General features: G+C 37.8%; 1 long non-coding RNA gene across 1 annotated transcript in view; it reads left to right on the top strand.

The window, feature by feature from the left end:
• LOC308065050 overlaps positions 1 to 6,908 on the top strand; it is a 132,310-nt gene extending 125,402 nt beyond the window's left edge. Inside the window, exon 2 of the long non-coding RNA XR_013928635.1 lies at positions 2,882 to 6,908. This is a non-coding gene — a long non-coding RNA (uncharacterized lncRNA). The remainder of the gene's footprint in view (positions 1 to 2,881) is intronic.
• The last annotated feature ends 7,016 nt before the right edge of the window (positions 6,909 to 13,924 follow it).

Raw genomic sequence — 13,924 nt, 5'->3', positions numbered from 1 at the left:
GTAAGACTGGGTCTTTTGGTGAAAAATTTCACTCCCTGTGTTTCTTCATTGCTGGTTATATTAAACTCTTCTGCTTCCTCTAGCTCTTTTGTTTCATCAAGGTAGTCAACGACACAAAACAGAAAAATCCCATCAACCATCCCGCGATGCATTTCCCTGCAGAAATCTTTCTTCTTGTAACATTTTGCATAATTTTTACTCAGAAACTTTCAGCTTTTTTATTTTGTTGAATAAAAGCCCAGATATTCAGCCACAGGTTAGACACTGTTGACTTTGGTGAAACTCTGCCAGGTTTTGCCAGCTGAGGTGGTGCAACCAGCCTCTGTGACAGCAGAAAAGAAAAACTGCAGAGCTGCTGTCACATCGTGTCGTGTCTGTGCAGAGATCAGTGCTGTGCAGAGGCAGAGGGCTGGATCCCAGTGATTTAGCTCAGGTAAAGCAGTGTTCGTGCCTTGTCTGCTTGGTTAGGCTCCCTCAGTCATGCTGCTCCCCTGATCTGCATAGAGGTGTCTGCATTACTGTTTTATTTAGGGCCATGAGTGAGGTTTTAAGCCAAATTTCTGGATTGCCCCCACTTTCTCTGCCTTGCTCTGCATTTTGGAGTGCAGGTGCTGGATGACAGTAAATGGGCAGACGTGCTCCAGCAGCTCACCTGGTGCACTGCAGCTCCAAGGGGCAGACAAGACACAGGATCCCTCCATCTCTCTCTCACCTCTCTCAAGTTCTGCAGGGTCGGGATGTAGGGCCTCAGCACCACATGTTTCTTCTCTCCTACAGATTCACTCCTATTGATCTGCTTTACTGGCTCATATGGATATAGCCCACGGGTATCTCTGCATAGGCTTGGGGTCATATGGACAATTCCCCTGTGTTCTCTGATGAGAAAGATACTCCAATTTGATGTGACTTTTTTTTTTCTTTTTGGTGGAAAAAAAGGTCACTAAGAATCAGGCAGCTGCCTCATGGGGATAACATTTCGACTGGGAGGAAAATGACCCTGACCATCAGAACAAATCATCTCAGGGACATGGAAAATTATTGCCAAGTAATGCCATCATTGCTGTTGTTTGCATTGCTGAGGCACATTGAAGTCATGGGCCAGCACCCACTTACACTAACAAAAACATGATGTATTCCACAGCAAGAGAATGACTCTGGATGTTAAAATCTTGCATGGATTAAAGGATAGACACTGCAAGTTCATGGAACTGAAATCCACTGAGAATTAATGAGTACATAAAAAACACATACAGTTCAGGCAGCCACTGGGCTGAAAGTAGCTGGAGGCTGGGAAAACAGTGAGGGGGATGGTCAGATAGACCTGCCCTGTTCTTACTCTTTTATAGGCAGACACTGCTTTGAGCACTTCTCAGAGTGGTCTGGGGCAGAAAAAAGAAATAGTCCTCTTGCATGAGAGCAACAGCCGTCCCTGTACATGAGGGGGAGCTTAGGGCTGAGCACCTTCCTCCTCCAGATGCTTTCTGGGGAGGTGCCTGTGCAGCTCCCTGGCTTCAGCTGTATTAGCCTCTCACTGGGAATCAAAAGAGGCTTTGGTCTCCTGAACTTTCAGGAGAAAATTTTCGGTCGACTCACTATCAACTGGGGCTTATTTATCCTTGGCATGACCTTTCTGAGCGATGGCTACTCTCATATCAGCACTGAACCTGTGAGTATGCAGTGGGTGAGATATGCTTACCTCAGCCATGGAGAGATTATCCAAAAAGGAAATCAGAGAAGCCCTTTTCCAAAGGAGGTGCCACTTTTGCACTGTACATAATATCTATGAGAGGTTGGAGGACCTTTGTGGATCCACTGCAGATTTTTCCCTAAATCTACAGTGCTGCTTCCAGTTTGGTGAAAAAATACCATTTCTGCTGATCAGGGGAGCTAAAATGTGCAAAAAAGGACATAGACTTTGATCCAGGTGGAGAATAAACAGTATTTTCTTTCCTATGACAGGATCATGTGGTCTGACCAGTCTTAATTAGAGAAACTTAATGAAAATTTTGTGTTCCTATAGAAATAGACACAGCTTCATTTTTGGTGATGCTTTTTTTCAAGGTAAATATAACTATATATATATATACACATAGTTATACAGTAGCTTTCAAATTCACCAGATGCTTAATGACTGCTTTCAATCAGAAAAGTGGCCCATAACAGATGGAATATGCCTAACCATTTCCAAAACCATGTAGTTTTATTGTCTTAAATAAAATTAATTTTAAACGGGGGGGGGGGGGGGGGGAACCTTTCCTTAACTTACATAAAGAAAAAATAGCCAAGCTATTTAAATAAAATATTGTTTAAATCATCTATAGATCTAAGACCTGTACTGGCAGAGATCATATTCAGCTTGGGATAAGTGCTTGTGTGAGAGTTTCTTATTGCTGCAAACAGAGGCCCATAATGGAAGTGGTGACAGACCTTAAATTAGTGCACTGCTACTGTACAATAATGTGAATTCTCAGTGCCATATGGTTATGATATGCAGCCGTTTTCCTATGCTGATTATAAATTTGCACTGTCTGGGAGACATTACAGAAGGGAAAGACATCATTGATCATTTTATCCATCCACTCTGGGTCAGTGAAAGATCATTCCTGACAGTCTCAATTTCTATTTTTTAATTATTTGCATTGCTGCAGTGCCCAAAAGCCCCAGACAGGTCAGTGTCTCCTTGTTCTGTGCATTATACATCAGGGTAAGAGTTCCTTGCTTTGAAAATGCAGAGCAGCTAATGTGCAGATGTAATCAGAGGCAAGCAGGAACTGAAGAAAAGGTGACACCATACTTAATATAAAGGCTACAAATTCTTAACCTTTGTTGCTCCACTTTTTGTTCTTTCATTGTAACTGAACTATCTTGGCTTGCTTACCAGGTCAACTTAACTGGCTGAAGATTCACAGGAATCATGGCAGACCTGGTATGTGGAGAAGCACCTCCCTATGAACTAATGCAGAAAAGATGTTCCAGGAAAAGGAACATCACAGAAGAGTAAAAGTGTAAAAACATAGGCACAGATGTGAAAGACCTTGATGTACAGAATTACTGAAAACTTGTCTATGCCATAAAATTGACCTCCGGTAGAAGTCCCACGAGTGGAAACTCACGCCACTAAGCCCAGCCTGTCTGTGTAACACAGCACTCTGCCACAGTGACCTGTCACTGCACTTTCTCGGCAGGGCTTATTAGCTTGGGCACAGAACTGTCTGATGTGGGAACAGTGCATCAGATGTGAACTGGCTTGGATCCAGGCAGCTCAGTGCATCCATGTATCGCATGCCCTAGCACACCAGCTCTGGGATTAGCTTGGGCAGACCTCACTTGGGTCTGTTTTAATTGGTCCATAGATGATAAGAAGCCCTCATTGCTTCTCTTATCTAACTAATCTCCAGTTTAATAAAGGAAGTCCTTTCTGGTGATCAGACAGGTCTTTTCCTTTTAAAACAATATTTCACCCTAGTATAAATTAATTGCCTTCCAAAACCAGAGCAGAATCCTTTGATAAAGAGACATCCTGGCAAGACAAGCCACTGTGTGTTTTGTTGCCGTTTGAGGGGACTTGCATCGAAATCCCAGTATCTGCTGCCTTTCTCCTGCTAAGGAAGAAGTACCTCATATCACAAACCAGCAGCCCCTTCAGGCAATTGCCATTTAAAGAGTGGCATTGATGGACTCTGTATGGAGTCCTATTCAGCGCTCTCTAGCTGGCAGCATGATGTCAGTGATGTGGGCGGCAAACCCCTGAATTTGCTTTGATGGTATTTGTGCTCTTTTTTTTTCATTTTTCACGAATGAGTGATTCATTTCTTTGAAACAATGTGTTTGGAAAGCCTGCCCCACTAAGGCATTGTCTACGCAGTGGGGGAGGCTTGGAACATTGTATGTCCTCATGGAAGTACCAACAGGGGTTGTGCCAGATCCCCAGTGCAAGAGGTAACAGGGATGCTTGTATCAAAGCCAAAGCTTCATGAATCAAAGGCGCTGACTCTCGAACACAAGTGCCAGCATTTGGGCAGATAACCTAGCCCGTGCCAATTTAGGGTGAGTGGAATGCCCCAGACTAATCCCATGTATTCAAAGAAATGCAACGTGGTCAATTTTAAGTATCCCACAGCCCCGAGAGTCTTCTTTTCATTTATGGACATTAAAGAAAGAAATAAGGGTGATGATCTGGTCTTGTATCCAAAATAAGAAAAAGCAGAAAATTTTCTACACCGTTTTCCACTGAAAACTGATGCTACCTTGGGTGGTTTGTTCTAAAACATAGAGGTGTGGGGAGAAGCAGCACTGGAAGAAACTGTGGAAGTCAAATTACCTGTTTGCAAGTGAATCAAGTGCAACACAACTGTTCATGTGGCAGGTGACCAGTACTAGATTTTAGCCAGTATAAGGGCTGTTGAATAATTTTGTGCCATTTTCAGTAGTAAGCACCTGACCCTTGACACTCACTAGGAGGGTGATTCAGGCTGCTTAGATTAGGCTGTCTAAGGCAAAACATTATATATTATAATGGAAAGAATAAGGCACCCATGAAAAATCATCAAATATCCGACATGCAGAATGGAGCTGGGGGGAGCATTAGATTAAACTCTAGAAACAGGGTCATATCTGAGCTTCTGACAGTTAATCTGTCTATTAAGTCCTTCTACATCAGGCTGAAAATTACGTGCCTGTGTTTACTCAGAAAGAAAACATGGAACCCCCTTCTGCTCAGAGGTCTGTAAACAAACATTTCGCATTCTCTTAAAAAAGTAGTTGAAAGGCAAGGTGACAACCCAAGTTTTGTATAACGTTTTTGTGTTTCTAAAGAGGGCTGTGAACATAGCTTTGTAGCATTGGGCAATACAAGAAGCTCAATTAATTTAGCTTTCCATCTCATATATAAAATGTTAAGGGGTTCATTGCAACAGCTGATCTCTACCTTACCGCAACAACAGGCTTCCTCTCCTAACAGGCCCTGCATGGGGAAATCCCACAGGAAAACTGGTCGCCTGACCCCACAGCACAACCAATTTCTGTTTCAAATGATTGATCCCAAACAGTAGGACAGAGGACTTCATGTTAGCAGAGTCCAATTCCATCACTTATCTAATCAGTGTTTCCTTAACTCTTTCCATAATGGCAAACTGCTCAGATTACTTGTTCAGGAAGTGGAAGACCTGACTCCATCCTCTTCTGCAATTTGAATTCATAGCTCCCACATTACAGAAATTGCTTTAACCCAAGTCTGTAATTTCCTGGATTGGACAGTTTTCATGCCTTCTGTTAAGAGTAAGCCACAGCAGGCGTGTCTTAAATTCAATATTGGTGTTGCTTTATTTCTGTGAAATGTGTCCTGGATATAAACGGATGCATATGCACTTTTTTGTTTGCAGCATAAACACAGAGCCTGACCCAAATCATTATTAAAATGGTTCGTTACAGAAACTTAGAATTCAGCAAGTAGGTGTTCCTATTCCACCTCTGAAACACAGGGTGACATCAGTGACTTTACAGAGACAATGAATTTAATGGACTCTCCAGTCACACCAGAGCATAAAACATCCTGTTCTGCTCTGCCCATGTTTCCCTCTCCCAGAAGACAACATAAGCAAGAAGATGCTATCCACAACAGCTGCAGTTGTTATAGTTTTCCAACTCAGTTTGTCCGTTGGTTTTCTTGAGTTCAGTCGTGCTCAGTAAGACCAGAGAAAACACTGTTCTTAAAAGCTCACAAGTAGCTTCCCATTTGTCGTGCAGTAACGTACACACCATAAAGTGAGTAAAGACATGGAGATGCTTTGAAATCAGACCCGTTTCTTATTTTTTGGCTCTGGAACTTGGCATTCCATATGCATAGAGTAGAATTTTTCCTTCTGGTTTTGACAATAAATGCCATTACAAGTCTGAGAAACCTGCCTGGCTCAAACTGTTCTCATAATGGCACATGTGAAAATTCACTTTCTGACAATCATTTTGGTAGGAAATCCCCAACTGACCCCCTTTACGTACTTACAAAGTAATTTTGTATTCTCTAATGTGTGGAGTGTTGGATTTTGCAGTGTGAATTATATAGATACTATTCTGAGTTGCAGAAGAAGTATCCTTTCAAGCAGAAATGATCCTGAAGTCATACCATGTTTTTTTCATAATTTTGATGCAAAACAAACAAAAAAACCCCAAGTCTTTTGCACAGCAGCAATTCTGAATTTTCAGAATTTCTGGGGGAAAAAAACACCAAAGTTGTTACCTTAATGATACTGAAACACTATAATGTTAAATGTTAAGTATTGAACATTTACTATTTATTTTTCCATAAAACGGTTTATACCTGTGATGCTCTATTACCATTATCAAATCAAAACCAAAGGACTTTCTTTTTTTTTTTTTTTAAAAAAAAGTGTGTATATAAATATACATGTTTCCTAACAAATTCCTGACAAAAGTTTTGGTTTTTATAGAACTGCATTTCCTGGTGGAAGTCAAGAAAGTCATCTTAGCTCAAAAATGTTCAATCAAGTCTAAAATTACACATAAAGGTAAAGACAACTGAGGCTGTGATTTCCAAAACAATAGTGGAAATGAAAAGCGTATGGATCCTATTGTAAGTTACTGTGATTTGGGTACCACGCTCCCAGAACATCCTTTGAAAATCCTAAAAGAGTGTCTCAAGTATGCACTCACTGCCTATTACTTCTTAAAAATAAGAAGTGTCTGAGGCACATGTTTAGGAAAATTTGAAGCACTATACACTGTCTTTGACTTCTAAGTAGCTGTAGGATAATACTTACTTTTTTGCATTTTTATCCTGATAGATAGTAGGACTTTCAATACTGTTATAAGTTGTTCTTGGTGGCTTTTCGATTTGTGTTATATACTTGTACGTAAAAAAAAAAAAAAAAAAAAAAGTCAAGAAAAGCAAATATATTGCTCTAATGTTAAACAAAGACAAACCACCATCTAAACCAGAAATGCTTTAGAATTTCAAGTGAAATCTATGAAATACTTTGAAATTTTATTTAAAGTCCAGAAAATTATGTTAAACCATCAAATGAGATTCCCTGCATTAATATAACTGATTGCAATTTATTCTAATCTTCAGTTGTCTCCATGCATACTAACTTCACAAACACAAACCTTCCCACTGCACTTTTATTCACAGGCTTGTCAATCAGGTGCTTACCGTTCCCTTAAAGTTTAAGCCTTATTAACCTACACACTGGATTTGACTGATGATAGGCCACAACAAACAAAGAGCACCAACTCTCAGGTTCCAAATCCTGTCATCCTAGTTCAGAGGGTCCCTGCAAACCCCCTGGAAGAGATGAAAGGATCACTCAAATGTCTGATTATTCAAACACACAGGCAATGAAGGCACACTGTGGAAAAAAAAAATTAGCTGAGTCCCCTGCTGATTGAGATATCTTCCAAAAAAATAACTTGGTGCCGATCTTTGTACACAGATCGCGTTGGTTTCTAGCCCAGGTCTTCATGGGTTATGTCAAATGCATGCTGGGAAAACCATGTGCAAGATCTGGATTGAAGACATATTTGGCAAATATTGTTAAACTGAAATCACCTCATGCCAGTGTTGCCCAGATACAGTAGAAGGCAGCATGTTAGCTACTTGAGATGAACTGAAAAATCACAGTAATTCTAGCAAGCAGAATTCTTATTTCATTAATTTTCACATGCAATTTCACAGTTTAAGGCTTCAGTATAGGCATATACCTATGCCCTACTTTGGTATATGACAGAGATTATGTTTATTATGAAAATTCTGCTCATTAATGGCCTGGCACGTAGGGAAAATGCAATTCCTGCACTAAACCTCTCTGTATTTATCAGTATTTTCATTACTGTTTATGAATATTGCAACATTGCTCAGACACCCCACTTAGGCATAGGATCCTTTACATAAAAAATAATGGTCCTTTCATGTTCTGAAGTACAAATCTAAATAATAATTATGCATTGTAGTATGCAAAGTAGAAAAGCTGAGGGGAAAAGAAGGATAATGTTAATGAAGAAATCAGAAAGTCTTTTTTTAAAAAAAAACAAGTCTCTGAACTTTAATATGAAATAAGGCAAGGGAATGAGAAGCAAAAAAGGGCCATCTACCACGAAGACAGACTATAAAAAAGAAGCTGACCTCAGGTTTTCCCCAAAACATTCTCTTACATTCCTGCTTTCCTGCTATTTTTTATTTCAGTTTTGCCCTAAGTGAAGAATAATAACTGTGCAGGATACCAACAACTGTTGAGCCTGCATGCAAACAGTGTTCAGCATATGACCATGATGGCTTGTTAGCTTCCCACTGAGCTAACTACCAGTTAGTAAAATGTAAATGACACAATAAACAGAGCTGATGAGAGGATCAGATCATAAGTACAACAATTTCATACAATACCTTTAAGGAAGGGGGAAACAAGTGCAGCTTATAGCTGAATAGTGCAAAAAGCAAGTGGCAACAGTCCCTTCTGTCCACCAAAACAAATTTCTGTTTTTCTGGGGAAAAGAAGATATAACAAACTGGTGGATTAAATACTTTTCTCACTGAAAAACTAGTTTTCCAACCCAAAGTGGCAGATTCAAAATTTAGCTGGCTTTATTGACAAGTTCTGAGACAATACATTCAAAAAAGCATGAAGAAATGAGGATGATAGGAGAAAAACAATGACAAATATCTCATCAAGATGTGACTTTTTTGTAACATGTTGAGTATCCCACTTATATAGTATTGTCTTCTTTCTAAGCCATATTGGTATAAACCAGATTATTTAAGTATATTATATCATTCATATTTTTTGTATGACACTGTACTGACTCTTGCAGCTATAAAAATGTATGCTTTACACTCGTTTTCTGTTGTCATTCAATATGTTTGACTGTTTATTTAGAAAATTATAACACTAAGATTTTCATCTGTTTTCTGTGTCAGCTACATCTTAATACTTCTATCCTTTCAGAAGATTCCTGCCCATTCAATAAGCATGTTAAATAAGGGGTAAATGTATGAATAAACTTGTTCTTATATGATTCAGAAGCTCACAGCAAAAAAAGCAACCAAGCATATACAAGTAATACACTGTTCCTCTGGGAATACAATACTTAAACCATAGCGTTGGCTTTATGTTGCAGTGTTGGACTTATCCTGGGAGATGAATGTAAAAGATAAAGAAGCATTGTAAGGTCAGTGACTGAGCTCCTCTTTTTGCTAATCGGCTTCCCTTGTTATCCATCTAATTTACTAGAAGGTTAACCTTTTCACTACTGCTAGAAACTAGCTACAATTTTTCTATGAAATTGTCATGGTAACAAATTAAACATATTACTGCTTACACAGCTCTGTAACAGTAAATGATACTGTAACTAACTAACTAACTAACTAACTAAAATTTAGCAATTCAGCGGCATTTTTCCCTCCACAGAGCATTCAAATGCAAATGGATTTACAGGAAAGGAGGTACTAGGCCTTAACAGGTAAAATATTTCATGGCTATAGAGCTTCCAGGGCCATGGAATGAATGTCAATGTCACATGTTAATTAAGAAAATATTTAAGATGAGCTGACCAGGTGTTTTCCAAGGTAACATATTCCTGTTAAAAAAAGCATTTTCTTTTAAAATAAAACTTTATACATAGACTTAAACCCTGCTCCAAATGAAATTTAAACATTAAATGCATATAATATTGTATTTTGGTATTTTTTTAACGTAAAGTTTCATTTTCCAGGTTTAAATGATCACAAAAATCAGAAAAATACCCAGCATAGTTATAGATAAGTGACTCAAAACTCATTATATATCCACAAGCTGTTATGAGGTTTTTCCTTTCTTCTTGGACGTTATATTCTATATCCCAAGAGTAAGGATGAAATAAAAGTTTGAATCAGTATGAGTAATCCAAAGATAAGGGCTTCTGTCTACCAGCTGTAAGATCAAAGTTGAGTGCTTGGTTCCATCACAGGCTATTTTCATGGCTTTTGCCCAGAATTTGCATTCCATGTTCACCTGCCCTAAATTCAAGGAAGCTGCTAAATATCTACAGCTCAGACAGCATCATTTGTCCCCTAGAAGCACATACAAGGAATTAGTACTTCTTTTATAAAACAAAAACAGATAAATGCCCCAAAGCCCCCAAGTGTAATGCGGCAGATGGCTGCACTCCTTGGGAAGTGCTGGTCCTAGGAGAAGAATTGGCCCTAAGTTACAATTCAGGACTTTGAAGAGGCTGACAATAAGCAAATGTCTCCAAGACCATGTTCATTAGATGTACAGCTATGACTGATTTACACAAGCAGCACAAATGGCAACCACTCTGCATTACAATTTCTTGTATTAAGAAAAGGAAGGTGGTGTATAAATGACAGCCTTTACTCAAATGTTCACTGACCATTCTACTGATTAGTGGGACCCTCCTGATACCTCCTGCCACAAAAGATCAGTCTAGGGATTAATATCCTAATTAACGTAAGCTCTGCAGAGACTACAGCAATGGAAGGGAGGGATGGAAATATCCTAAATAAGAAGACGACTGGGAGAAATGTCTATATTTTTTACCTTTCTTAAAAAAAAACATATCATTGCACAATATTAGGGAGGAGAACACAGGAAAAAAATTAAAATATAGTGAAGCAGAGCTGCAAGTGAAAACAAGAGAATTCAGACCAACTGTGATTACATGGCATGTTAAGCAAATTCAGCTCTAAATGTGAACCAATTGATGCAATGGCATCAAACATCAAGAACAAGAAAACCTTAGCTGCAGTTCCAGATTGAAAACTGAACATTCAGTGTTCTAAAAATGTGTTCTTTACATTGATAAGGATTATAGAAGTTCTTAAATCCAAAAGATATCTTTCCTAGGAAGATCTCCAGGGGCAAAGTCTGTGTGTCATATTCTGTGTCAGTGGTGAAAGAACAAAGCTGAGAATTTTTCTGAAAATGGTAACGTACCACTAGACTTTAGTCATGCCATTGACTTGTCTTGCATCCTCAGTGTATATACCTTCATCTTCTCTTTGTCCTTTAGTTCTTAATATAATACAAGCAATCTGTTAGCTGCATCTCTGAAAAACTCTTATTCTTTAGGCCAGGTTTGTTTTTAATTATTCTTCTTAGAATAATATCAAATAGCAGTGAAAAGAAATCAACTGTCATGTCCTTTAAATGCAAGAGTAATTTTTAGGCATTTGAATAGGCCTATTAGTTTTGAAACACAATTAACTATTAAGAGTATAAAACATGAGGATCCTTAGGCAGAGGAAATGGGAAAGAGTTTTGATAAGACAAAAAGGAAGGATAGGAAAGCATTCAGAAACTTCAGTTTAAGAGTTTAATATTTGATAAATGCTCCACCCACTCCAGGGCTTCACAAACCTAACCTGATCATTTGTATCTTCTGAGTGCACAAATTAATAGCCAATAAATAGTTTTGTGGTCTTTGCATAGTCAAAAATTTGGACCAGTTTTGAACTTATAGTTTGGGGATTCCAAAGCGCAACACTTAGGGCTAGGTTTTCATTCTAACCCCAGTATGTATTGCAGGTGTTTGACATCTCTAAGTACTGCGACTCATCATCTTGGTTTAGATCCCCAACAGTTTAGCCCTACTATTTTGACTTAATGTTGGCATTTATTATAATCATGGATAATTATGTATAATTATAATTAAGCCCTAATCCTCCTCAATTACACTGACATAAATTAGGCATAAAGCATAATTTAATCAAAATTAATGGATTTGTGCTTGTGTGGAGCTGACACAAGGATAAACCCAGATCTTGTATCTTACTATGAAGTAAGAATTATAGCATTCTCAATATGCCAGAGTAAACCCATTCTATTGTTCAGTTACATTATTTGTTATTCATTGACTGACATTGCTAACAAAAAGGGAAAAGTGGATTAATCCAGAAAATAGAGCAAAAATTACATAGGAAGCACTGAAATCTGAAAGAATTTCAAATCTTGTACATAAGAAAAAACATTTGTAAGATCATAAGGATGTCTACAAAGATTACTTTTGTTTAAAAAAAAAATCAAAGGAAAATCTATTCCCTTGGGCATTTTAAATGTATGTGGTAGAAATAAATACTCACATCCAGATGCTAACTTTCCTAACTGACCAAGAGTGGCCTTAGAGAGGGTGGTTGGGGAAATGATCCTTTACAAAACATGGGATACAAAGCTTATGTTGTTGAAAGGAGAAGCATGTAATCAGCTAAAGAATTCCTGAGAAAGACCAAGGGCAGCAGATACTGAAACCTTGAACTTCCTTACTTCAATACATTTTTTGCATGCTTCCTGAAGAAAGGAGCAACCAAGGGAATTTATTAACTTTTAACTTAATTAGGTAGATGCCAAAAAAATGTTCATTCCTAGAGCACTCTATTTAGACACCGCAGCATTCAAGATACTGTAGCTCCACTCCAGGACTACAGTGGAGATCTTTTTTTTAAGAGGCTATGTGAACTTTTTGTCTTCTAAATATAATACAGGAGAATTTTTAAATTAAAATTTTAAGTGCACAATTGCATAGAGAACATATGTAAGGCAACAGACAGTGTACTGTGTATATGTCTTCAAGTTTGAGGCATTCCATAGATATCTAAAATAAACCTTTACAAAACAATACAAAAATCAGTTCTTGTGAAATTTTACATATCTATCTATTTACATACATATACAAACATACTTTTTTTCTAACTTTGATTCCTATTCATTGCTGTCTGTGACAGCGTATATAACCTAACTCTAACTTTCCTAATCAACATTGTGACAATTCTATAATATAATTTAAAGTTATGGTCTCCCTTGGCTTACTTGTATAAAAATTAGATTTTTTTATTATTATAATTTTAGTTGGCTCTTATTGTAAAATTGTTGATGAAATAAAAAAGGGACATTATTTTAAACTTCTCTCCCACTTTATGCTCACAAACAGTTGCTTACAGAAGCAACCACTCTTAAACATCTACTGTATTTAGAAGGATGCAAAAGTACTAATTCCTGGTTCCCCTCCAAGCTACAACCTCTATTTCACCTGGTGTCTTCTGTATCAATCAACACAGATGGGATGGTGCTGTCCTTGGCCATGGAAACTCAATGCTGCCATTCCAGCCTGACAGCAGCCATGAGCTGTGTGTGATTGTATACAGGGCTAAGAGAGAAAACAGGATTTTAAGAACCACTTTTACAGCAAGAACAAGATATACATACAGAACAATCACTGTATGCTAAACCATAATCAGATTAATTTTATTCACTGCGTTGATTTAGAGTATCAGCATTGCAAAGTAGTTTGAAACAAGTCCTGTCAACAGAAAGTGCCTAATTCTCTAGCCTAATTCATCAGCTAAGGGGGGAATTCATTGAACTACTTCAAAAAAAAAATTAAAATGTGTTTGAATTAGAACAGACTAATTACAGTAAAGCTGCCAGACTTCCTCAAAGCCAGGGCCTAGAAATCCAAGACAAAGATTATAATTAATAATTTCATTTTTATATTAGATTCTTAAACCGTTTCACAGGTAGTGTCTGCTGTACCCTTTATACAAGGATATACAAGATACAAGACATAAATGAAGGACCTATATAACAGTACTGGGATAATATTAATAATAAAAAACCTGTAGTAAATCCCATGTTATGAGAAGTGTTGGTAAAGTATAGGTTTTTATTATCATTCATGACGGATGCTACAGTCTTGTCATTGGTCTTTTATTCCCACTAGCAAACCCTACTGTTTGCTATCAATGTTGCAGCCTGATTAATATTGTCATCAGCTGCATATTCAGTCCCCAAATCAATAGCTTTAATCATCTTTATGGTTGTTCTTTTATTCATGTCTATTGATTACAGTACCATGGTATAAAACAGCAGGGAATGAAATGACAGAGGACTGTTGGAAAAAAACCCCAAACAAATAAAATCAA

This window comes from Falco punctatus, assembly GCF_963210335.1.
Source record: "Falco punctatus genome assembly, chromosome: 5".
In the NCBI taxonomy this organism is placed as follows: domain Eukaryota; kingdom Metazoa; phylum Chordata; class Aves; order Falconiformes; family Falconidae; genus Falco; species Falco punctatus.
This window is presented reverse-complemented; position numbering and strand designations above follow the sequence as displayed.